This window comes from Euprymna scolopes, chromosome 42 (genome assembly GCF_053919585.1).
Source record: "Euprymna scolopes isolate OS-2025 chromosome 42, ASM5391958v1, whole genome shotgun sequence".
Classification (NCBI taxonomy): domain Eukaryota; kingdom Metazoa; phylum Mollusca; class Cephalopoda; order Sepiida; family Sepiolidae; genus Euprymna; species Euprymna scolopes.
The window spans coordinates 46606964-46634110 of NC_136523.1; the positions used below are offsets into that span (position 1 = coordinate 46606964).

The window sequence follows — 27147 nt, forward strand, 5'->3', positions numbered from 1 at the left end:
TAAAAAACAAATACCCAATTTATTTAGCTTTACTTACATGTTTGATCTATTTGTTAAAAGAAAATATTTAAGGTACAAGTGCACTTATTGATCCGAGCTGAAATAACGTTATTTAGAAAGCCATTCTTAACATGGGGAGGGTGTTTTGTACCTATTCTGTAGTTTAAATCTTACAATTTGATAAACACAGATCATTAAACTTAAATAACTATTGAAAAAAAAAAAAAAAAAAAAAAAAAAAAATCGCGAGGATCAGTAAGTGCACTAGCACCATATTTAAGCCAATTTATTGCAAATAATGAAACCAGTTAAATAATTCGCGGTAGCCATCTTACATAACCGGGGCGGAAGCGACAAAAGGCCGAAGCCAAATCAAGATAAATTGTTTTAACTCATTTCCCCAACTTTCTTTATTTCCATAATATTTGGAATGCGTAAATGAAAACTAGACCGGGAAAACATAGTCGCCATCTTGATAAACAAATAAACTATGAAACTAGATCCCATAATTGTCCTAAAATTTGGAATTTGAGTTATCATTCTTTCTTAGCTAGACACTTTTTTTTAAAGATATCGACTACATTTTCTCAGTATAACGTATACGTTTTACGTACGTTCGACTGAACTCATTACGCTTTGAAGTTTTAAAAATTAAAACCTAACTTAGAATGCCGAAATCCATTTCACTTTAAATAATTTACGTGACTGATAAAAAATCGAATTTTTAATAAATCGTATTTATTAATAATAAAAAATAAATAAAATGAAATCTAAAAAAAAAAAAAAGAAAAGAAAAAAGTACAACCAGAAATTGAACTCTCGACCTTTTGGGCGTCACGGTTTCAATCACGCACTTGCAACTAAACGCCCTTGTCCCAACCACAGTAAAAACTGTTTTCAAATTAATTTCTGGCATTAAAAAAAAAAATGGATTTATGAAGCCAAGCAAACCTCAACATTTCAAATGAATTTTTCTAAATTGACTCGTACGTGTTCAATTTGCTGAATTGAGCCCAATGGTGTTGTTATTTAACAAGCTTTTTTTAAACAAAAATGTCGGATTGGATTAATTTGTCTATCTAACATCAAATATTTAAATTTGTTGAAGAAAAAATTTGGTTCTTATCCAAAGTTCAACCTAAAAATAAAAAGGTAAATATGAAGACTTATTCAATCCTCGAAAATTCCTTTAAAATTACCATTTTTAAGGTTTTGGGGGTCGCTGAAAACGGAAATAACATTTAAAATTACGGCGAACGAGTAGTTTCCAAGATATGAAGAAATGTTAGTTAGAAAAGTGGGGGATCACTTTTCTATAATAATTCAACGTAAACTGAGCACCCACTTTTTGTCCACCATGGGGAGGGGCTTTCTTTCCGTCTTCGGAAAATCCTTTAAAATATCACTTAACGTTTTTAAACGTTTCCAGGAAACAAGATATGAAGAAATGCACTCACTTTATGGCCACCTTTTTTTTTGGGGGGGGGGGATTTATGTTCGTTTTTTTTTTGGGGGGGGATATTCAATTATAGAACGTGTAGTTTTTAACAGGTGCTTCTACAGTTTAATTAACCGACCAGAAGAACGGTTTAATATTTCACAAAAATTCTGTTTACGAAAACCTATAAAAGTTGTAATTTTAAAGGAATTTTCGAGGGTGAGTGATTCTTCATATTTACAAAAAAAAAAAAAAAAAAAAAAAAAAAAATCTTCCGAACTCGTCACGGAACGAAAACAAATGTCACATTCCAAAAATCACCTAAATTGATAGCTTTTTTTTTTTTTTTTTTTTTTAAACAATCTTATTTTTAGCGAATAATAGTACAGGTATCACACCTATTACAAGGCTGATTTTAAAATTTCATTTTATTTATTAAATATGGCGGATCAAGACACGCCGTTCTCGCTTCCTCATAAAATTTGATTTTTTTTTTTTTTGCCTTCGGGACAAGATCAAAGTGTTGTATCTGTTCTTCAGATGCTGCAGTGCACTTCAATTTCTTGTTCTCTGTCAGTGGAGAAATCCTTCACGACTGAGACAATTTTTATTTTTGTTCCTTTTCTCCACTTTAAAAAACGACCCTGGTCTGGTGTCTAACTCTGTCCCGTGGGGAGGCATTGTAAATAGGAACCCAGCGTAATATAAACACCCCGACCTCAAAACGGCTTTCAGAATAAACCTCGAAACCGTTCTTAACATGGGAAGTTGGGTGTAGGTTTTCTTAGTTTGAAAAAATCAACTACTTGATCAATTTGTGGTTTTTGGAATACTACATTTTAGTTCCATGAAGGGTGCGCACATTGATAGTTTTGTTTGTTTTTTTTCTTTTTTTTTTTTTTTTTTAACTAGTTTGAATTCTGGACTTGCGCCCAAAAATTGTTCAATTTTGAGAGGAGTGTTTCAGTTTTCTATGGCGGCTTAGCATAATTCTCCTCCTGTTTGAAATTCAAAGACGTTTTTAATCGAAATTTATTTTTTATTTTTGCTAAAATACGAGTCAAAATCTCAAGCTGGTGTAGAGAGGACTTTTGGTTCTTATCCAGACCCCCCCCCACCCATAAAAAAAAATCTATATGACGTACCAGTGACGAAACGAAAATGTCATATTCCAAAAAGCAGATAAATTGATCAAGTAGTTCTATTTTAACATTTTTAAAACGATTAAATGAGAATACGCAGGCATTACAAAATAACTATAAGTATTGTTGAGTTTTTTTTTTTTTTTTTTTTTTTTTTTTTTTTAATGGTGGGCGAGACGCCAGACGGTCACTTACCGGATACCCATAACATTTGATTTTCTTATTTAAAAATAAAACTACCTGATCAATTTTTGGAATATATTTTCTTTTCGTTGCGAGTACGTATATCATAAAGAATTTTCTACAATTTAGTTTTTAATATAGGGGGAATTCTGGAGAAAACCGGATTTTCATGTTAAACTTATGCGTATATTGAAACAGTTTGCTGCCAAATTTTATTGACTAGTTTTGTCGGTTTTCTCGGAGACGCAGCGCCGCCGCGGTCACAAGGAATTTTTTTTTTTTTTTTTTTTTTTAAATAGGTGGTTTTAAGCAAAAACAACAATACTTACTTGTCATGTCGAAAACAGTAATATATCACAAAATTACGAAAATTTCAGAGTACCTCTCCATGGGAGAGTTAAACAGGTGTCAGAAATTTCGTGAAAAATATTGAATAATTCCACCCCGTCTTTCCAAGCTTATAACTCCTCGAAAAATGTAATTCAAGCCCTATTTTTTTTTTTTCCAATTAAAGGAGAAAGGACCAAGGTTTCATTAAAAAAAAAAAAAAAATTTTTTTTTCTTATTTTATTTTTTTTTTAAAAGGTTTTAAACTTCGGACTTTACGGGTAAATTTCTAACAAAAAACAAAAGAAACACTACTTTTTTTTGTTTTAAATTTGAATATATTTATTGATCTTCTATCTTCAATTTGTGATATATAACACTTTGGGGAGTAAATTAATTATTTACTTTTTAATAGACATTTCAAAATGGGAGGCGTGAATTAATTCGACCCCCTGTCTTTCCAAGCTTAAAACTACTCGAAAAATGTAATTCAAGCCCTAATTTTTTTTTCAATTAAAGGAGCAAGGACCAAGGTTTCATTAAAAACAAACGTGGTTAAAAAAAAAAAAAAAAAAGGTTTTAAAATTCGGACTTTACAGGTAAATTTCTAAAAAAAAAACACTACTTTTTTTTTTTTTCTTTTTAAATTTGAATATATTTACTGATCTTTTATCTTCAATTTGTAATATTACTCACTTTGAGTAAATTATTTACTTTTTAATAGACATTGGAAAATGGGGGGGGGGCGTGAATTAAAAAAAAAAAAGTTTGTCTAAAATATTATATTCGGTTTATTGGAAAGAGCATACAATTTCACATTGACCCTGAAAATATCGTAAAAATAGAATCAATAGAAAAATTGATAGATTTTTAAAGTTTAAAAATTGAAAAATATTGAGTTCGGAAAATTCATTACTGTTTAACAAAAAATATTTCTATTACTTTTAAAACAAGTTTACTAGTTTATTTTGGAAGTATAATCCATAAAGAAAATAAACAACCCACTTTTAAAAGAGAAATTACGAGTTTTTTATATTTTATTCGCAGTTTCGTGTTAGGGGTGACAAAAATTCTGATACGCCTACAGGGTCGTTTTTTGGTATTATTATACAAACACCGTGACAGCGTTAGGGTTGGGGTTAGGGTTAATTCGCTGTCACGGTGTTTGTATAGTTTTACCCGTTTTTTTAACGTGGAGAAAAGAAACAAAAATAAAAATTCATAAAGTAGAACGGCTAGTGTCTTTTTATTAATAAAAAGCTTATCGCAAATCGTCGGCCATTAGTTGCGAGATAAGTATGTCTCCCCCTCCGTATTCGCAATCTTCAAGGTGTTCACGTCTAGGGAAAATGCCATTTCCCACAATTTTCCGTAAAAATTACTTTTAACTATTTTCTACTCGATGAATTTATTACTATTTTCGACATGACAAGTTAGTACTGTTGTTTTTGCTTAAATGCACCCCCCCCAAAAAAAAAATCGATTTGTCGACTCTTTCTAAGAAACACTTTTTTTTTCTTTTTTTTTTTTTTTCTCGAGTGCCGTCGACGATTTCTTTAGGAATATTTTGTTAGATACGCTTAATTTGTGTTCTTTCAATTTCATTTTTAAATAAACGCTGTTTGAATTTTTTTTTTTTTTGTCTATTACAAAAATAAACCTGCCCTAACAGTAACCTAAGTTCAGGAGGCTAACCTCCCCACGAACCGAGAAACAAATTTAAAAAATAATTCTAAAAAAATAAATAATATAGACAACAATGTTTTCATAGTGAATTAATGGGCCCTGTCACCACTGTGAAAATCAGACAAAACTAGTCAATAAAATTTAGCAGTCATTTTTGGGAGCAAAAATCTTCAATAATCCCGGATATTATCCTGTTAGAAATTCAAAGAAGGCTTTTTTATTTTATATATATATATATATATATATATATATATTAATGGAAATTTGCTCCAGACAAGGCCTGAAGGCACTTGATGTAAGGAGCTAACAAAATAAAAACACTATTTCAAGGTTAAAAACCAGCCAACGATAAGTGTTTGATGGAATAGATTCTGACACAGAAAATAGTTCTCCCTTTGTTAGAGACATCATTCATGGAATGTGAGGACTAAAGGACAAAATAAGGGAAGCGAGAGTGACACGGCTGCTGAAAATAAACGCAAGATCCACTTCCTATTGTTTTGCTGAAGATTTTCTAGTGCTGACCTTATATTTTTTTTTTTTTTTTTTACAAGGTAGTCACCACTTATCAAGGCCCGGAAGCGCCACTCGGGGATAAGGGTTATTGTACAGTAATCAATGGGATAGTATCGTAGTAATCGTTATTATTGGAAATACATCGCATAGAAAACTGAACTCCCCGCTAAAAATTTAACAAGGAAATTTTCTTTTTAATCTAGATATTTTGATGCATATAATCGACAATATTCCATTCCAATAAAAAAACTTTTTTTTTAAATTTCTCCCCCCCCCACCTCGTAGGGGTGGGGGAGTTGAATGCGTATGTCCGCTTGATTTTTGTTTTGTATTTAACCTGTGATATGGCGATGGACACAGCCAAATTTGTGGACAAAACGAAGAAATATATTAATATTATTAACAATGATTTATTATTCCCAATATTAACTTGATCATCCCACCAACCAATTTGTGTAGAAAGTTAAAAATGATATTTTGTCAATAAAATGATTCAATTTTTCAACTTTTTTTGAATAATTTTATTTTATTTTTTGGACTGTCAAGGTCAAAAGCCACCCGAGGATCACGGCTATTGAGTTTGTTCGGTTGACAGTGAGATAAGATCATGAAATTTTGATTATATAAGAGAAGTTTTCTTAGGATTTGTTTACTTGAAAACGACCATATTATAGTCAGCTGGGAAGCAGACCTGTGGTACTGTGTTCCACAGATCGTTCTTGAAAAGAAACTTTGTTTAATTTTTATTTTATTTTTTTACAAACCTGAGTGCATGACGTTGCCCGGGTGTTTGGAGGTGTATGTTGAACAAAAAAAAAAGATAGTAGGCAAGCAGGCTTGAACCCGTACCACGAAGAAGGAAAAAAATGTGAAAAAAAAAAAAAAAAAATCAAAACGTGACGTCTTTGCCGTTGCGTCCATCGCCAAACCAGAAGTGATAACGGTTTAAATTAAGGCTAGTCAATCAAAAAGAGGGGATGACTTTCGAAAATATCAGCGAAAAAAGCGACCCCCCACCTTGTAGAAAAATGCCGAGTTGAGGGTGAAAGAATGAATGTTTTTGGCCAATTTCTCAATATTTGTTGTTCGAAGGGTCGAGCTTCAAAAGGCTACCGATCTCGTGAAAATCCGTCGCCTGTCGAAAGTTTTAAGCAGACATACATTTAAACAGACAGGTGAGATTTATATTATAGAAGACATTGTAGTAATTAATCCTTAACTGTACATCAAATGGAAACCATAATACTCAGTTTGCTGCTACTTGCCATAACAAAGGGCTATACAAAATTTCAGCCAGATCGGCACAGCAGTTTAAAAAAAAAAATAAAATAAAATAAAAAGTGGAAAAGACACACTGAGGGAAATAAACATATACTGTGTATGCATTTAAACATTATTCTCTCATTTAAGCAAACGTCGTTTCTAATAAAATTTGTGCCCCCCCCCCCGTTTATATCACAAACATTTTCAATTCTGCGATGAATCATCTTCAAGTGACAAAAACAAAAAACTGGAGAAAATAAGAAAATTTCAAAAAGCCGTCGAAAATGTACATGTGAAGTCAGTCAGACAATAAAATGAACAAACCGGTGCAGTTCCAGGAGAAGCATTACCAATTTAAGTGCCAAAATAAGCTTCACAGAACAAATTGTGTTACATTAAACATATTAAAATATTGTTACTGGTCTCATATGTAACAATAACATTACCTATGAAACCAGTAACAACATTTGAATGGACATCTTACTTCTCAACTCCCCACATAGTATTCCTGAAAATTTTGTCCCAGTTAGTAGCCTCTTATGTCCAAGTAGCACTATGCCTTGTTTGGGGTGAAAAAGCAGTAAAAAAAAAAAATGTATATATTTTAAAATGCTTAATGTAATTCTGTCAAGTTGTTTAAATTGAGCCGGATTTTTTTCGTCATTGACTGATGCCAGAAAAGATGTAATATTAGAACAGATACTACACTTTTACTTTATTTTCTTACTAGCACGGAGACCCGACCTTGCCCACAAGTGAATGGTGATTAACGAATCTTTCACACTCATTTTTTATTACCATCGAAACCGATGAAATTGCCCATTTTTTAATCAAATTGATTGATTGCCTGCTCTAGTTGGGGACCCATCACAGTGCACCTGGAGGAAGTTTCACCTGCTTTTCCACAGTCGCTTAGTCCACAATACATTGTAGTCTACATTGCACTGTAGAGAACCTACTGTTGATTTTATAAAATTATTTTTATAAATAATGGCTTGAATTAAAGTTTAAAACACAAAAGTCAAGTATTATGGTTCAATTGTGCCTTAAAAAAACATTCATTTTGATCATGCCCCTGTCGTATCAAAGAACCTACTGTCGATTTTATAGGCCAGGCTTGTATGGTATTAAAATTTCTCAAACGCACTTGTGATGTTAGGCTGTATAAGGTGTTAACTTTAGTCAAACTCACCTGTTCCTCCTTTCGTCAGATTTTTTTAATTATCAATACTTATGGAAGACATTCCGATACCAAACCTATCTAAGACCACTGCCAGGCACTGAAAGTACATTTGTGTAAGATCTCATAAAAGTCAGCCAAGCTATTTCAGAGTCCTTAGGGAATAAACTCTCTCTCACACACATACACACAAAGTTCCTTTTACATAATAGAATAGACAGTAAAGATGACAGTATTAGAACAGATACTACACTTTTACTTTATTTTTAACTCGAAAATTATAGAAATGTATATTGCTTTTATTATCCGTGTTTCTTTTCGTATCTTAACGTGAATATTTTGCGATTCGATTAACTTTGCGGTTCCTAAATTTCTTTTATGATTTCATTTCTCATTTTATGAAAAACAAATCAGAAAAATAGCCCATTTCAAAACGGGTAAAATCAATTCCTCCGAATATGAAAATTTTCTCAGATGTTATTAGCATCATCTAATATATAAACGGCTATATGTCTGTATGCCTGCCTGTCTCCATATTTTCAAACTCTATCTCCTCCGAAACTAAAAATTGCAGAGCGGTGCTAGGAGTCTCAAATGACTGGATTTTTTTACCAGATGTTCTTTTATGGGTCTTTAGCTGGTTAAAATTGTTTCAAGGGGTCAAAAATGGGAGTCAAACTCGAAAGAAATCATTAAACATTTTGTACATTCATCTTAGTTTATTTTTAAGTTTTAATTAGTTTGCATGCATGTCACGTTGGTACAGTGGTAACGTCACCAGCTTTGAATGCTACAGTTTCGGTTTCGATTCTAGCTGATGGCACCCAAATACTTTTTTTTTCTATTTTTGAAATCACGACTATAATAATATATACGAAATTTGGAAAAATTAAAATATCATATTTAAGCGTATCTTACGCCCGTGCAAAGCAGCCCCCCCCCCCGACTCGCCAGTTATTAATATTATTTTTATTCTTCCTGTTTTAATTGAATACGGTTTGCCACAAATAGCTAACCAGTATCGATTGAAAATGTTTGGTGCACCTTTTCTAGCAATCTCCCTGTCAAATAGGTGACCCATAGCGTAGTGGATAGAGTATTTGGTAAAATTCACTTGTAAAAGTTACACTCTTCTGGAGGTTGAACGGTCAGTCCTCAGTGTGGGGCATCCCAAAAATATAATTGCAAATTACTTAGGACGTCTACTCAGTTATGGCTGACGGAACAAGAGTATACTACTCTCATTTATAATATAAATCTGTTTAAATGTATGTATGTATGTCTGTCTAAAACTTTGGACAGAGGTGACGAATTTTCACGAGATTAGTATTGTTTTTAAGCTCAACCCTTCAGACGACAAATATTGAAAAATTGGCTAAAAATATTAATTTCTTCAACTGGGCACTTTTCTACAAGGAGGGGGTTGCTTTTTTTGCCAATATTTTCGAAAGTCATCCCTCTTTTTAATTGACTAGCCTTAATTTAAACCTTTGCCACTTCCGGTTTGGCAATGGATGTAACGGCAAAGATGTCACGTTTATTTTTTCACATTCTTTTCCTCCTTTGCAGTATGGGTTCGAGCCTGCCTGCCTACTACCACTTTTTTTTTTTTTGCTCAACACACACATCCAAACACCTGGGCAACGCCAGGCACCCAGACTTGTGAATTAAATAAAGGGTTCTGTTTGAAATTTTATGCAGATTCCCAAGGTCGACAAGATTTAACTGAAGAAGATATTACATCGACCAAAACGTGAAAATGACAGTAATATGAGAATGTGGTTCAAAGAATCCACATAATACGAATAATCACTCATCTAAAAAAATTCAGGAACACAAAATAGTTGAGGAGTTTGCTTTTTAATAGAGCTTTTCAACTGCAAGAATCTCCACGGAACATGTCTACTATAAAGATGAAGACGCAACAATGATTTAGCTAATATGAATCTATGGGTTTGTATTACTAGACACATAGATTCAAAAAAGTTGTAAAAAAAACAAATATATAACAAATAAATGTTATCAAAGGCAAGATAAGTTACTTTTCTACCTAACTGGATAATTTTTTAGTGTTTTTATTTAATGTAAAGTGTTTATTCAGCTCGAAAAACATACAGTGTTTACCAATGTATTTGAAAAATGCAAATGGTGGCAGACTGTATTGAATACATAAGTTTGGGAAAATGAATTAAAACTATAAAACTATACAAAATACTGTTTGAAACCCACCAAATATATGTCAGCCCATGTTATGGTAACATATATTGAGTGTATCTAACAGTATTTTGTATAGTGTTTTTAGTTTTAACTCATTTTCCCAAACTTACGTATTCAACACAGTCTGCCGCCATTTGCATTTTTCAGATACATCGGTAAACGCTGGTTTTTGAGCCGAATAAACATTTTACATTACATAACACTAAAAAATTATCAAGTTAGGTAGAAAAGTAATTTATCTTGTCTTTGATAACTTTTATTTGTTATGTATTTGTTTTTTTTTTTGACAACTTTTTCGAATCTTTGTATAGTAATACAAACCCAAAGGCTACTTTCTTTTATAAACTGGAAGAAATAAAAAATGAATTTTAACCACGCAGGCTTGAGTTAAAGGTTAAAGTTGGGTGAGATACCTCTTTGTAATTTTATTTATTGTGTTTTGGGTTAAGGGTTAAGGTTGGCTGAGATACCTCTTTGTAATTTTATTTATTGTGTTTTGGGTTAAGGGTTAAGGTTGGGTGAGATACCTCTTTGTAATTTTATTTATTGTGTTTTGGGTTAAGGATTAAGGTTGGGTGAGATACCTCTTTGTAATTTTATTTATTGTGTTTTGGGTCAAGGTTGGGTGAGATACCTCTTTGGAATTTTATTTATTGTGTTTTGGGTTAAGGGTTAAGGTTGGGTGAGATACCTCTTTGTAATTTTATTTATTGTGTTTTGGGTTAAATGTTAAGGTTGGATGAGATAGCTCTTTGTAATTTTATTTATTGTGTTTTGGGTTAAGGATTAAAGTTGGGTGAGATACCTCTTTGTAATTTTATTTATTGTGTTTTGGGTTAAGGGTTAAGGTTGGGTGAGATACCTCTTTGTAATTTTATTTATTGTGTTTTGGGTTAAATGTTAAGGTTGGGTGAGATACCTCTTTGTAATTTTATTTATTGTGTTTTGGGTTAAGGTTGGGTGAGATACCTCTTTGTAATTTTATTTATTGTGTTTTGGGTTAAGGATTAAAGTTGGGTGAGATACCTCTTTGTAATTTTATTTATTGTGTTTTGGGTTAAGGGTTAAGGTTGGGTGAGATACCTCTTTGTAATTTTATTTATTGTGTTTTGGGTTAAGGATTAAGGTTGGGTGAGATACCTCTTTGTAATTTTATTTATTGTGTTTTGGGTTAAGGTTGGGTGAGATACCTCTTTGTAATTTTATTTATTGTGTTTTGGGTTAAGGGTTAAGGTTGGGTGAGATAGCTCTTTGTAATTTTATTTATTGTGTTTTGGGTTAAGGATTAAGGTTGGGTGAGATACCTCTTTGTATTTGGGTTAAGGATTAAGGTTGGGTGAGATACCTCTTTGTAATTTTATTTATTGTGTTTTGGGTTAAGGGTTAAGGTTGGGTGAGATACCTCTTTGTAATTTTATTTATTGTGTTTTGGGTTAAATGTTAAGGTTGGGTGAGATACCTCTTTGTAATTTTATTTATTGTGTTTTGGGTTAAGGATTAAAGTTGGGTGAGATACCTCTTTGTAATTTTATTTATTGTTTTTTGGGTTAAGGGTTAAGGTTGGGTGAGATACCTCTTTGTAATTTTATTTATTGTGTTTTGGGTTAAATGTTAAGGTTGGGTGAGATACCTCTTTGTAATTTTATTTATTGTGTTTTGGGTTAAGGATTAAAGTTGGGTGAGATACCTCTTTGTAATTTTATTTAATATGTTTTTGGTTAAGGGTTAAGGTTGGGTGAGATACCTCTTTGTAATTTTATTTATTGTGTTTTGGGTTAAGGATTAAGGTTGGGTGAGATACCTCTTTGTAATTTTATTTATTGTGTTTTGGGTTAAGGTTGGGTGAGATACCTCTTTGTAATTTTATTTATTGTGTTTTGGGTTAAATGTTAAGGTTGGGTGAGATACCTCTTTGTAATTTTATTTATTGTGTTTTGGGTTAAGGGTTAAGGTTGGGTGAGATACCTCTTTGTAATTTTATTTATTGTGTTTTGGGTTAAGGATTAAGGTTGGGTGAGATACCTCTTTGTAATTTTATTTATTGTGTTTTGGGTCAAGGTTGGGTGAGATACCTGTTTGTAATTTTATTTATTGTGTTTTGGGTTAAGGGTTAAGGTTGGGTGAGATAGCTCTTTGTAATTTTATTTATTGTGTTTTGGGTTAAGGATTAAGGTTGGGTGAGATACCTCTTTGTATTTGGGTTAAGGATTAAGGTTGGGTGAGATACCTCTTTGTAATTTTATTTATTGTGTTTTGGGTTAAGGGTTAAGGTTGGGTGAGATACCTCTTTGTAATTTTATTTATTGTGTTTTGGGTTAAATGTTAAGGTTGGGTGAGATAGCTCTTTGTAATTTTATTTATTGTGTTTTGGGTTAAGGATTAAAGTTGGGTGAGATACCTCTTTGTAATTTTATTTATTGTGTTTTGGGTTAAGGGTTAAGGTTGGGTGAGATACCTCTTTGTAATTTTATTTATTGTGTTTTGGGTTAAATGTTAAGGTTGGGTGAGATACCTCTTTGTAATTTTATTTATTGTGTTTTGGGTTAAGGATTAAAGTTGGGTGAGATACCTCTTTGTAATTTTATTTAATATGCTTTTGGTTAAGGGTTAAGGTTGGGTGAGATACCTCTTTGTAATTTTATTTATTGTGTTTTGGGTTAAGGATTAAGGTTGGGTGAGATACCTCTTTGTAATTTTATTTATTGTGTTTTGGGTTAAGGTTGGGTGAGATACCTCTTTGTAATTTTATTTATTGTGTTTTGGGTTAAGGGTTAAGGTTGGGTGAGATAGCTCTTTGTAATTTTATTTATTGTGTTTTGGGTTAAGGATTAAGGTTGGGTGAGATACCTCTTTGTAATTTTATTTATTGTGTTTTGGGTTAAGGGTTAAGGTTGGGTGAGATACCTCTTTGTAATTTTATTTATTGTTTTTTGGGTTAAATGTTAAGGTTGGGTGAGATACCGCTTTGTAATTTTATTTATTGTGTTTTGGGTTAAATGTTAAGGTTGGGTGAGATACCTCTTTGTAATTTTATTTATTGTGTTTTGGGTTAAGGATTAAGGTTGGGTGAGATACCTCTTTCTAATTTTATTTATTGTGTTTTGAGTTAAGTGTTAAGGTTGGGTGAGATAGCTCTTTGTAATTTTATTTATTGTGTTTTGGGTTAAGGATTAAGGTTGGGTGAGATACCTCTTTGTAATTTTATTTATTGTGTTTTGAGTTAAGTGTTAAGGTTGGGTGAGATAGCTCTTTGTAATTTTATTTATTGTGTTTTGGGTTAAATGTTAAGGTTGGGTGAAATACCTCTTTGTAATTTTATTTATTGTGTTTTGGGTTAAGGGTTAAGGTTGGGTGAGATACATCTTTGTAATTTTATTTATTGTGTTGTGTTTTGGGTTAAGGATTAAGGTTGGGTGAGATACCTCTTTGTATTTGGGTTAAGGATTAAGGTTGGGTGAGATACCTCTTTGTAATTTTATTTATTGTGTTTTGGGTTAAGGGTTAAGGTTGGGTGAGATACATCTTTGTAATTTTATTTATTGTGTTTTGGGTTAAGGGTTAAGGTTGGGTGAGATACCTCTTTGTAATTTTATTTATTGTGTTTTGGGTTAAGGATTAAGGTTGGGTGAGATACCTCTTTCTAATTTTATTTATTGTGTTTTGAGTTAAGTGTTAAGGTTGGGTGAGATACCTCTTTGTATTTGGGTTAAGGATTAAGGTTGGGTGAGATACCTCTTTGTAATTTTATTTATTGTGTTTTGGGTTAAGGGTTAAGGTTGGGTGAGATACCTCTTTGTAATTTTATTTATTGTGTTTTGGGTTATGGGTTAAGGTTGGGTGAGATACATCTTTGTAATTTTATTTATTGTGTTTTGGGTTAAGGGTTAAGGTTGGGTGAGATACCTCTTTGTAATTTTATTTATTGTGTTTTGGGTTAAGGATTAAGGTTGGGTGAGATACCTCTTTCTAATTTTATTTATTGTGTTTTGAGTTAAGTGTTAATGTTTGGTGAGATAGCTCTTTGTAATTTTATTTATTGTGTTTTGGGTTAAGGATTAAGGTTGGGTGAGATACCTCTTTGTAATTTTATTTATTGTGTTTTGAGTTAAGTGTTAAGGTTGGGTGAGATAGCTCTTTGTAATTTTATTTATTGTGTTTTGGGTTAAATGTTAAGGTTGGGTGAAATACCTCTTTGTAATTTTATTTATTGTGTTTTGGGTTAAGGATTAAGGTTGGGTGAGATACCTCTTTGTAATTTTATTTATTGTGTTTTGGGTTAAGGGTTAAGGTTGGGTGAGATACCTCTTTGTAATTTTATTTATTGTGTTTTGGGTTAAGGATTAAGGTTGGGTGAGATAACTCTTTGTAATTTTATTTATTGTGTTTTGGGTTAAGGGTTAAGGTTGGGTGAGATACATCTTTGTAATTTTATTTATTGTGTTTTGGGTTAAGGGTTAAGGTTGGGTGAGATACATCTTTGTAATTTTATTTATTGTGTTTCGGGTTAAGGATTAAAGTTGGGTGAGATACATCTTTGTAATTTTATTTATTGTGTTTTGGGTTAAGGGTTAAGTTTGGGTGAGATACCTCTTTCTAATTTTATTTATTGTGTTTTGAGTTAAGTGTTAAGGTTGGGTGAGATAGCTCTTTGTAATTTTATTTATTGTGTTGTGTTTTGGGTTAAGGATTAAGGTTGGGTGAGATACCTCTTTGTATTTGGGTTAAGGATTAAGGTTGGGTGAGATACCTCTTTGTAATTTTATTTATTGTGTTTTGGGTTAAGGGTTAAGGTTGGGTGAGATACATCTTTGTAATTTTATTTATTGTGTTTTGGGTTAAGGGTTAAGGTTGGGTGAGATACCTCTTTGTAATTTTATTTATTGTGTTTTGGGTTAAGGGTTAAGGTTGGGTGAGATACATCTTTGTAATTTTATTTATTGTGTTTTGGGTTAAATGTTAAGGTTGGGTGAGATACCTGTTTGTAATTTTATTTATTGTGTTTTGGGTTAAGGGTTTAGGTTGGGTGAGATACCTCTTTGTAATTTTATTTATTGTGTTTTGGGTTAAGGATTAAGGTTGGGTGAGATACCTCTTTGTAATTTTATTTATTGTGTTTTGGGTTAAGGGTTAAGGTTGGGTGAGATACCTCTTTGTAATTTTATTTATTGTGTTTTGGGTTATGGGTTAAGGTTGGGTGAGATACATCTTTGTAATTTTATTTATTGTGTTTTGGGTTAAGGGTTAAGGTTGGGTGAGATACCTCTTTGTAATTTTATTTATTGTGTTTTGGGTTAAGGATTAAGGTTGGGTGAGATATATCTTTGTAATTTTATTTATTGTGTTTTGGGTTAAGGGTTAAGGTTGGGTGAGATAGCTCTTTGTAATTTTATTTATTGTGTTGTGTTTTGGGTTAAGGATTAAGGTTGGGTGAGATACCTCTTTGTAATTTTATTTATTGTGTTTTGGGTTAAATGTTAAGGTTGGGTGAGATACCTCTTTGTAATTTTATTTATTGTGTTTTGAGTTAAGTGTTAAGGTTGGGTGAGATACCTCTTTGTAATTTTATTTATTGTGTTTTGGGTTAAGGATTAAGGTTGGGTGAGATACCTCTTTGTATTTGGGTTAAGGATTAAGGTTGGGTGAGATACCTCTTTGTAATTTTATTTATTGTGTTTTGGGTTAAGGGTTAAGGTTGGGTGAGATACAGCTTTGTAATTTTATTTATTGTGTTTTGGGTTAAGGATTAAGGTTGGGTGAGATACCTCTTTGTAATTTTATTTATTGTGTTTTGGGTTAAGGGTTAAGGTTGGGTGAGATACATCTTTGTAATTTTATTTATTGTGTTTTGGGTTAAGGGTTAAGGTTGGGTGAGATACATCTTTGTAATTTTATTTATTGTGTTTTGGGTTAAATGTTAAGGTTGGGTGAGATAGCTCTTTGTAATTTTATTTATTGTGTTGTGTTTTGGGTTAAGGATTAAGGTTTGGTTAGATACCTCTTTGTATTTGGGTTAAGGGTTAAGGTTGGGTGAGATACCTCTTTGTAATTTTATTTATTGTGTTTTGGGTTAAGGGTTAAGGTTGGGTGAGATAAATCTTTGTAATTTTATTTATTGTGTTTTGGGTTAACCAGGTTGGCTGAGATACCTCTTTGTAATTTTATTTATTGTGTTTTCACGTTATTCTTGTTTATTATTACAATTTTCTTACAGCAGTTTAACATTTTGTGATGGATACTTCCAGTTATTGTCAGCAGCCGAGCACACCAGAGAAACTTCAAGGAAACCATGGGGTCAGTAAATGCAGAAGTACCCCTCTCCTGAACCAGATTTGCTTAAATCTAGTGGCAAGGCGAGATCGATTATAAACAGTGCTAAGATGAGCAGAGAATATCCCTCATATACAACAAAATTTTTTCTCTCTTTTTTTACTAAAATGAGTCACAAACAGGGATGTAAGTAGCCAATATCACTAGATACAAGATGATTTATGGATCATGGCTCCTTTTCCTATGTGTATTTTTTGAAAAAAACTTTCTTTTTCTTTCTCCAACCGAATACTTCTTTAAGGATTTAGGCTGTTCATCTACATGCAATTACTTGGATTTTTTTCTTTTTTTTTAAAACAACATGCATGTCACTGCTTATCAAGGCTTAAAGTCCACTCGAGGATAAGGGTCATTAAGTTCGTTAGGTGAATGGCAAAACGTCAAGGGGGTTTCCAACAATAGTTCAAACTGGTCAGAAATTGATTATTTAAGAGGAAGGCTCAACAAGAATTTGTTTACATTGGACTTGAAGACAATCATGTTATTGCTAGCTGTAAAGTCATATGATTTTATGAAAAACAATCACTAGAGTCAAGATGATTGTTGAGGTGGCTTGTTCCCTGTTGGCGAAGGTATAGTTCTGGTCCTGTGCAGTTCTAGGAGGTCCAACCTTCCAGGCTTTACCTTCTCGCCCTTTGAGAAGGAGTTAGTTTATTACTAACTAGCAGGTCGTCCAGAGTTGCCTAGTCATAATATATGCTGAAATATGTTTTAATTTATGCAGATTTCATATTTATTATTATAGAGCAAATTTTTTATTGATTATTATATTGTACCCAATATGTAGTAAACATTTCAAAAGTAAAAAAAAAAAAAAATGACTTGATGCCATCAGTTAGAATAGAACGCGCCCTTGTTATATGGAAACCAAAACATTCAGCACTTCAGCCTTTGTTGATAATGTCTGAACTATCATTAGATAGATAAAAAAAAGAAAGGCTAAAAATTAATATGTACGTATACTCAGAAGATATTGGATTTGCCTCTGCCAAAGTCAACTGTTTTGTTTTCAATTTTGACTCTTTAGCAGTTATTTTTACAGGCTAAAAACCAAATCGAAAGTGTGCTACAAGTTCAAATACTCTATACATCAAATTTCAACTCTATAGACCAAATATGCAGAGAGGAGTTTGATAGAGACATTTTGCACGCGCACACACACACAGCGACAAGGTCACATATATATATATATATATATATATATATATATACATAAAAATATTTCCGTATGCTAGAATGTTTTCATTTTAAATTCTACGCAATTATGCATAATGTAGAAACTATGCATAAATAGAATTCAGCGTAATAGTGAAATGAAACCAATCATCTAATAAGGAACCGTAAAAAATAAATAAGTAATTAATTAATGCTCATTTTTCAAAGGAATATGTAAATTAGTTAACCTTCATGAAGTCATCCACTTATCCATGACTGAGTATATCAAAAAGTTTGTTTTTATAATTTTTAAATAGAAAAAGTAGGTTTTTAATATCAATGTCAGGGTGGGAAAATAACTCAGCTTTATAGGTAATATAGATTACTTGAGGAATGCCGATGGGGCTGCCCAGGCATTTTTTGCAGGCCAGTGCGCTTCCTTTAGGGCGCTGGTTTTTCAAATCCCACTTTCTCTGACCTTGTCACATCTTTCCGACATCGGAGGTTGATAAACATTAAATAGCCAATGCCCCAGCATCTTTCCTTGAAATCAAGATGAATTTCCCAATCTAAAGGGTCATGGCTCCTTTTCCTGTTAGTGCTTTTTTTTTAAATTTCATTTTTCTTGCTCCAACCGAGTACTCATTTAAGGATTGACCGTTCATCTAAGTGCAACTATTTAGATTTTTTCTTTTTTTTTAAACTAACGTGCGTGTCACTACTTAGCAAGACCTAACGTCCACTCGAGGATAAAGGTCATTAAGTTCGTCAGGTGATTGGTGAAGCATCAAGGGGATTTTTAACTAGTCGAAAACTAATTATTTAAGAGGAGGGCTCAAAAAGAATTTGTTTACATTGGACTTGAAGACGACTATGTTGTAGTCAGCTTTAAAGTTATAAGGATTTTATGAAAAAATGAGTAAAGAAATAGTTTTTGGAATTTAGCATTGTATTGTTTATTTATATTATATATTGTATTCTTTATTTATAGGTTTGGTTTGGTTGTTTTACGGCATATCAACCCTTTTTAGGTCATTTAATGCCGAATCCAATGATTTTGAAGAAAAACTTTTTAATAGAATATATATATATATATATATTTTTTTTTTTCAAGTTAGTTTCTATGTAACCCATAGTTGGGACCCTAACAGGTACTACCACTCCGGGTCAGAGTGGACCTGGGAGCAATGGCAATTAAAGGGTGGCTCCAACACTCCCCAAAACCCGAAAGCTGGGGCCTCACCATCGGATATAGTTTAAGGTCATGTCCAGGACCCTTTATTTATAAATATATAATATGTTTGTTTATATAGTATTGTTTATTTATATACGATCAAGCTTTAACCTTGAAAGTTTGATTAGTAACAGTAATTATATACACGTATTGTTTATTTAAGCATTGTTATTTATTTATCTACTAGCGGGGGTTACCCGGCGTTGTCCGGGTGTTTGTAGGTGTGTGTGGTGTTAAATAAAAAAGAACCGGGGGGGGGGGGGGTAGTAGGATCGAATCCGAAGCCCTGAAGCGAAGTTTGAAAATAAAATCGGCCAGCCAGAATGAGTTAGTGAAAGATGTGTGAATTTATTTAAGAACGAAATTGACAGGTGTGCGGCCGGAAGTCGTTGAGCGTTACGACGACAACGTAGGTTTGTTTGTTATAAGTGAAGTAAAAAAAAAAAACAACGTTAACACTTAAGCGGGGAAAAAAAACACACAAAAAAAAACTAACGTAAGGCAAACGAACGATGAAAACAGAAAAACGAACATGTGAAAAATGGCTTAAATAAGCCTGTTTCGATATTAAAATTTTAAAAATCGGTCGGTACCCAGGTGTTTTTGGGTGTCGCTAATAATAAGCGAAGTAAAAAAAAAAAAAAAAACCACAGAAAAACGAACGTTACGTGAAAAATGGCTTAAATAACACTGGTTCTATATTTAAATTTAAAAAATCGAAAAAAAAAAACCCAAACATCTCACACCACGATTCGAACCCAAAACGTTTAGATAATGAACAAACGCGCTAACTAACTGAGCTAACACGACGTACATGAAATTTGTTCGGTTTTTCAACTATTTAAAGTAAATCAGGTCACGACGTCATCTGACGCATGCGTAGAATTGGTCATTGTCAGGAGAGGACCGTTTTTGTTGACTCCCCCCCCTGTCGAAAATTGTTGATTTTGGGGTGAAAAAGTTAACATTTTGGCCAACTTTTTCGATATTTTTCGAGCAAAGGATGGAGCTTCGATGTAATACCAAGTTTGTGAATTTTCGTCGCGTCTGTCGAAAGTTTTTAGCAGACATCCAAACATACACACATACATACATACATACATTTTCGCTTTTTATATATATAGATTGTTAAAGGTTAGCATGCATTAAGCCATTATCACCACACTAGCAGTAATGCGAGACATATAAAATCACCAGCAGGTTCTTTGATATGATAGGGGTGCGTTCAAGATTAATGTTTCTGCTTAGAGTACATCTGAAGCATACTTGATTTTTGCGTTTTTAACTTTAATGCAAGCCATTATATATAAAAATAATTTTATTATATCAACAATAGGTTCTCTACAGTGCAATGTAGATCCTGTTGGATCACCAAAGTTAAGCAACATTGAATCTGGTCAGTACTAAATGGGTGACCATTTGGGAGGTCCAGGTGCTGTATGTGCTCTCCGCTTATCTTGGCATTGTTTCCAGTTGTCCTGGACTTCTCCTTGTCACTGGACTCAAACAGTGTCGATTCAGGAGAGGTATGGTTGGAGATTGCGCAACCCTTGCCTCACAAGTACAGCAGAGTTGCCCCTACAGGGGGTATTTTTTGTCTTTCGAGATTGAACAGAGGCATCGAATGTAGATTACAATGTATTGTGGACTAAGTTACTGCAAGGAGATATGTGAAGCTTCCTCCAGGTGCGCCGTGCTATGCCCCTTAACAAGAGCAGGTAATCAATTGATTTAATTGAAAAATGGGCGATTTCATCGGTTTTGATGACAACAGAAATATGAGAGTGTAAATTATACTATCCCGGGCAACATCGGGTCTCTCTGCTAGTATACATATAAAGTTGAGTTTTTGTCGAACTGACACTGATATTAAAAGATTACATTTTCTATTCGTGTTTATTTGCTTCCTCACAAAAGCAAAATGTGACACAAGGTCGTTTTTAATGTGGAGGTAAAACCAGCTTCCCAAAAAGGGGCACTTTGGAAGTGGGCAAAAATGAAAATTGCTTTAGTATACAAGGGTTTCCCCCTACATTGACTAAGGGCAAATTTACTTGAGTGTAACATCAGAACAGATACTACACTGTGATCTTTTTCTATTAAAAAAATTATTGAAACAAACTTCTTAATATACTCAGTCATGGGTATGCAAACGACTTCATAATGGTTAATTAATTTGCATATTCCTTCGAAAAACGAACTTTCATTAATTAATTATTTGTTATGGTTTCTTATTGAATAAATAGTTTCATTTAACTATTACGCTCAGTTCTGTTTATGCATATTTTCTACATTGTGTATAATTGAGTAGTATTTAGGATGCAAACAGTTCTAGTATATGCACACATATATATATTGTCTGTATGTGCAGAACAGTCTCTACCAAACTCCTCTCTCAATGTTTGGTTTAGAAACTTGATATATAGGGGATTTGGACCTGTGGAACAAATTCAATTTAGTTTTTAGCTAATAAAAATAGTTGCTAAGGGATAATAATTGAAAAAAGAATTGAACTTGGCAGGAGTAAGTCGATTTAACCTGTTACTTCTGCGCATGCGTAAATGTACATTAATAGCTTATAGTCGATTAATTTTTACCATTTTCTTATTTATTTGTCGATAGCTCAAATGGTAATAACTAAGGCTGGAGTGTTAAATATTTTGGTTTCGGTTCTAGCTGATGGCACACAAGTCATATATATTTTTAACTTTTGAACTCACCATTATTAGGTACAATATAATAATTAGTAGCGAATTGGATCTATAATAATAATAAATGTACATAAAATATATTTAAATACATTTTATGACCAGGCAACGCCAGAGGGTGGCACCACTATATATTGGGTACAATATAATAATCAGTAGAAGATTGGCTCTATAATAATAAGCATATTTTACAACCGGGCAACGTCAGGTGGTCTACTAATTAATAATAAATATATGCATAAACATGATAGGTGGTTGCATCACAATGACTATTAAAAAAAAATCAGCTCACAATCATTATTTTTGTTTATTATTTTATCTTTTATTTCAGCAAATGCTTATATTTTCTTCGTTACCCTCTTATGTACGTTTCGGAACCCATAATGAAAAGTATTGTGTGTAGTTGATTTGGCTGATCTTCAGAGACGATCAAATATTAATAAAAAAAAAAATAGACATAGTATTTCAAAACAAAATAAAAAGAAAGGTGATTTAAAAAGATGAAAAGAATGGCAAATCAAACATGCAAACGACTCACTTTAAAGATGATAGTCAGAGAAACCTCACTCCCACCAACAAAAAACATCTGACACATCGTCATCATATATATATATATATACATATATATATATATATATATAAATGTTTAGAGGTACAGAATTTGTATATAGTTTTAAATAAAATACTAGGCGGAAGTTTCTCGAGAGCTCTTTCGGCTATCATCTCGTCAGGAGTAAATCGATAGCAATCTAAATAATATTGTAACGAAAATAAAGAGTTCTATTGGGGAACTTATTTAATGTGCCAACGTACGGGGACATTAATTAAATTTATTTACGTTTAAAAACGATTAAAAATATTGGCACAACGAGGGAGAAAAAAAAAAAAAAAAAAGCGGGAGAAAAAAAATTCAAAGTTCCCCAAAGAGAAACAATGCGTTTGATGTTTCTTTTTGCCGCCACAAAGAAGGTTGACGCACCGCGATAGAGACGGCCTCCAAAATCTTTAAATGGTTTTTGGAGTCCGTTCTATGTAGCACCTCGAACCAATCTATTTTATATCTATCGGCACAGCACGGGTTGTCAACCAAATGCTGGCCAATAGCAGAGTCCAAGGCTGCAGAAGGAGGGAGACCACCAAACCCCATCCTCCCTTGTCTGATATTCGATGGAACATGCTGGTTTATACGAGTCAAAAGGTGCAAGGATGTTCGCCCAACATAACCAGCATCGCACTGGCATCTAAACTGATATACAATATTACTATTTTGGATGTAAGGCAAACTATCCTTGCGGAAAGACGGAAAAGCAGGTCTCGTAGTATATACCACACACAAAGTCATCGAATTGAAGTATTCGTAAATACTTCTTCGAATCTGTATATATATATATAAAACTGTGAAACTTGCTTCCATCTTGTCTTTAACGATCGGACAATTCCTCTTTTTTAAAAATGGGATGACAGTTGAATGATATATATACATATATATATTATATTTTGGCAGCAAGTCATTATTCAAGCATGTCTGCTTGAACACAACAGAGTGATTTTTTTTTTTTTCTGGATATCTTTTCCAATCACTGAGCATTCTTTTTTATTTCAACTGGCATGTGGTATAAAATGGTGCCCAAAAGTTCTTGTTCAGCCATATTCTACTCGAGCACTTTCTATCAGTGCATCCGATTATCATCAGGAGCGATTGTTGTTGTTGTTGTTTTATTTTTCTTTGAGGCTTGGGGTACTTACAGTTTTTTTTTTATTGGTTATAAAGGTGGGTGGAGGATATATATATATATATATATATATATATATATATATGCATATGGACATGTCTCAGAGGCTAAGGAATGAGGATGTTTTGGTTTCGATTTGAGCTGATGGCATCCAAGTCATATATATATATATGTTTTAGTTTTGATCTCACTACTATACAGGGTGGAACAATAAAATTGTTGCCCTAGAAAAGATGACATGATTTCATTTCCATTTAATGAAAACCGTTTTTTTTTTTCAGACCATCTACTAGTTGGCCAGTTGTGTAAAAATCCCAAGAGCAATAGGAGCCTTCTATCATGTCTGGAAAGTGACACAATGTTCAATAAGTGAGATCAGAGATGCACTGCTATACAACTTATGCTCTCTACCGATCCAAGTTATGATAACAAGACCATTGCCAGCATCCTCAAAATGCAAATTAAGACTGTTCAATGCTTGAGGGTGTGCCCAGGGTGATGAATACAAAGTTACTGGCCACGATCATTGTCTTTGGTGTGGTTTCAAGTGAGGGCCACATCATGCCACTTCACATCTTCAAAGTCGGCTTGAAAGTCAACACCAATATATCTCTGGATGTGCTGAAGAGTGTGGTGATCCCCTGGTGCAATCAGGTGGCCATTGGCAGACCCTGAGTATGGCAGCAGGACTCAGCGCTGGCCCACAAGTCCAAAGAGATCCAGGCTTGGCTTCAGAAGGAGTGCTATGACTTTATACCCTTTTCTCACTGGCCCCACTCCTCCCTCGATCTGAACCTGCTGGACTACTTCATTGAGAACATCACCAACATGACCTCCCACAACACCAAAGCTAGCCTGATTTCCGCCATCCACCAAGTATTCACAGCGCTTATGGAAAAGGCATGCTCCCAGTTCTGGACCCATATCAAGGCGGTAACTGAGGTTGAAGGCAGGTACATTGAATAGATGTCAGCTCTACTACATAATCAAGTTACCTGAATTGATTTTTTCAATAAAATTTTTTAAATAAAGCTGTAGAGTTGTTTTCTTTAGGGCGACAATTTTATTGTTCTACCTGGTATATTAGGTTTAATATAATAATATAATATAATAATTGATAGAGAAATTTCCCTATAATAATAAATATGTAATTGATATGAATTATATTATCATATTTAAGAGTATCTTATAATGGCGGCCTGCTAGTGTGTGTATATATATATATATATATATATATATATATATATATATATATATATATATACACACACACACAGAAGGGGGGTCAGTGTGTATTTAGGAAGCATTTTTTGATTTAAGTAAGCATCATTAAAAATAGAAAGTTTACTGGATAGCATGAAGGTTTTCTTGGAGTAAAAGCAACATATTTTTTCATCAAATCTTTTCTTGTTTTGCCTCCCCTCCCACGCATTTAGCACAGTCTTGTAAACATTTTCTTTCTTTCCCTTTCTTTTTCTGCCTTTTCTTTTTTCTTTTCCACTGACTGAATACCAATGTTTGCCTCTGTGGCATACCAACCCTTTTAATCCATCATAATTGCCACATATTCACCAATGTCCATATACTAACATCAATTCCATCTAACATTTGTTCACCAACATCAAGTTTATCCAACGTCTATTGACCATGCCCATACAACATCTGTTTACTAACAGCAATTCACCAACATAAAATCCATCCAACATCCATTTATCAAGTCCATCTAACATCCGTTCACCAACATCAAGTCCATCCAACATCCATTTACTAACATCAAGTTCATTAAACATCCGTTCACCAACATCAAGTCCATCCAACATCCGTTCACCAACATCAAGTCCATCCAACATCCGTTCACCAATATTAAGTCTATCCAACATCCATTCACCAACATCAAGTCTATCCAACATCCGTTCACAAACATCAAGTCCATCCAACATCCGTTCACAAACATCAAGTCCATCCAACATCCGTTCACCAACATCAAGTCCATCCAACATCCATTCACCAATATTAAGTCTATCCAACATCCATTCACAAACATCAAGTCCATCCAACATCCATTCACAAACATCAAGTCCATCCAACATCCGTTCACCAACATCAAGTCCATCCAACATCCATTCACCAATATTAAGTCTATCCAACATCCATTCACAAACATCAAGTCCATCCAACATCCGTTCACCAACATCAAGTCCATCCAACATCTGTTCACCAACATCAAGTCTATTCAACATCCATTCACCAACGTAAAGTCTATTCAACATCTGTTCACCAACATAAAGTCCATCCAACATCCGTTCACCAACATAAAGTCCATCCAACATCCGTTCACCAACATAAAGTCCATCCAACATCCGTTCACCAACATAAAGTCCATTCAATAGCTGTTTACCAACATCAAGTCCATCCAACATCTTTTCACCAACATCAAGTCTATTCAACATCCATTCACCAACATAAAGTCTATTCAACATCTGTTCACCAACATAAAGCCCATCCAACATCCGTTCACCAACATCAAGTTTATCCAACATCCATTCAACAACATAAAGTCCATTCAATAGCCGTTTACCAACATAAAGTCCATCCAACATCTATTCACCAACATCAAGTCTGTCCAACATTATTCACCAATATCAAGTCTATCCAACATCTGTTCACCAACATCAAATCCATCCAACATCCGTTCACCAACATCAAATCCATCCAACATCCGTTCACCAACATCAAATCCATCCAACATCCGTTCACCAACATCAAATCCATCCAACATCCGTTCACCAACATCAAATCCATCCAACATCCGTTCACCAACATCAAATCCATCCAACATTCATTCACCAACATCAAATCCATCCAACATCCGTTCACCAACATCAAATCCATCCAACATCCGTTCACCAACATCAAATCCATCCAACATCCGTTCACCAACATCAAATCCATCCAACATCCGTTCACCAACATCAAATCCATCCAACATCCGTTCACCAACATCAAATCCATCCAACATCCGTTCACCAACATCAAATCCATCCAACATCCGTTCACCAACATCAAATCCATCCAACATCCGTTCACCAACATCAAATCCATCCAACATCCGTTCACCAACATCAAATCCATCCAACATCCGTTCACCAACATCAAATCCATCCAACATCCGTTCACCAACATCAAATCCATCCAACATCCGTTCACCAACATCAAATCCATCCAACATCCGTTCACCAACATCAAATCCATCCAACATCCGTTCACCAACATCAAATCCATCCAACATCCGTTCACCAACATCAAATCCACCCAACATCCGTTCACAAACATCAAATCCATCCAGCATCCGTTCACCAACATCAAATCCATCCAACATCCGTTCACCAACATCAAATCCATCCAACATCTGTTCACCAACATCAAATCCATCCAACATCCGTTCACCAACATCAAATCCATCCAACATCCGTTCACCAACATCAAATCCATCCAACATCCGTTCACCAACATCAAATCCATCCAACATCCGTTCACCAACATCAAATCCATCCAACATCTGTTCACCAACATCAAATCCATCCAACATCCGTTCACCAACATCAAATCCATCCAAAATCCGTTCACCAACATCAAATCCATCCAACATCCGTTCACCAACATCAAATCCATCCAACATCCGTTCACCAACATCAAATCCATCCAACATCCGTTCACCAACATCAAATCCATCCAACATCCGTTCACCAACATCAAATCCATCCAACATCCGTTCACCAACATCAAATCCATCCAACATCCGTTCACCAACATCAAATCCATCCAACATCCGTTCACCAACATCAAATCCATCCAACATCCGTTCACAAACATCAAATCCATCCAACATCCGTTCACCAACATCAAATCCATCCAACATCCGTTCACCAACATCAAATCCATCCAACATCCGTTCACCAACATCAAATCCATCCAACATCCGTTCACCAACATCAAATCCATCCAGCATCCGTTCACCAACATCAAATCCATCCAGCA

General features: G+C 33.8%; 1 protein-coding gene across 2 annotated transcripts in view; it reads right to left on the reverse strand.

The window, feature by feature from the left end:
- The window catches only part of LOC145267088 (vacuolar protein sorting-associated protein 51 homolog), a 131595-nt gene that overhangs the window by 53415 nt on the left and 51033 nt on the right, over nucleotides 1-27147 (reverse strand). The gene's annotated exons all lie outside the window — the stretch shown is intronic.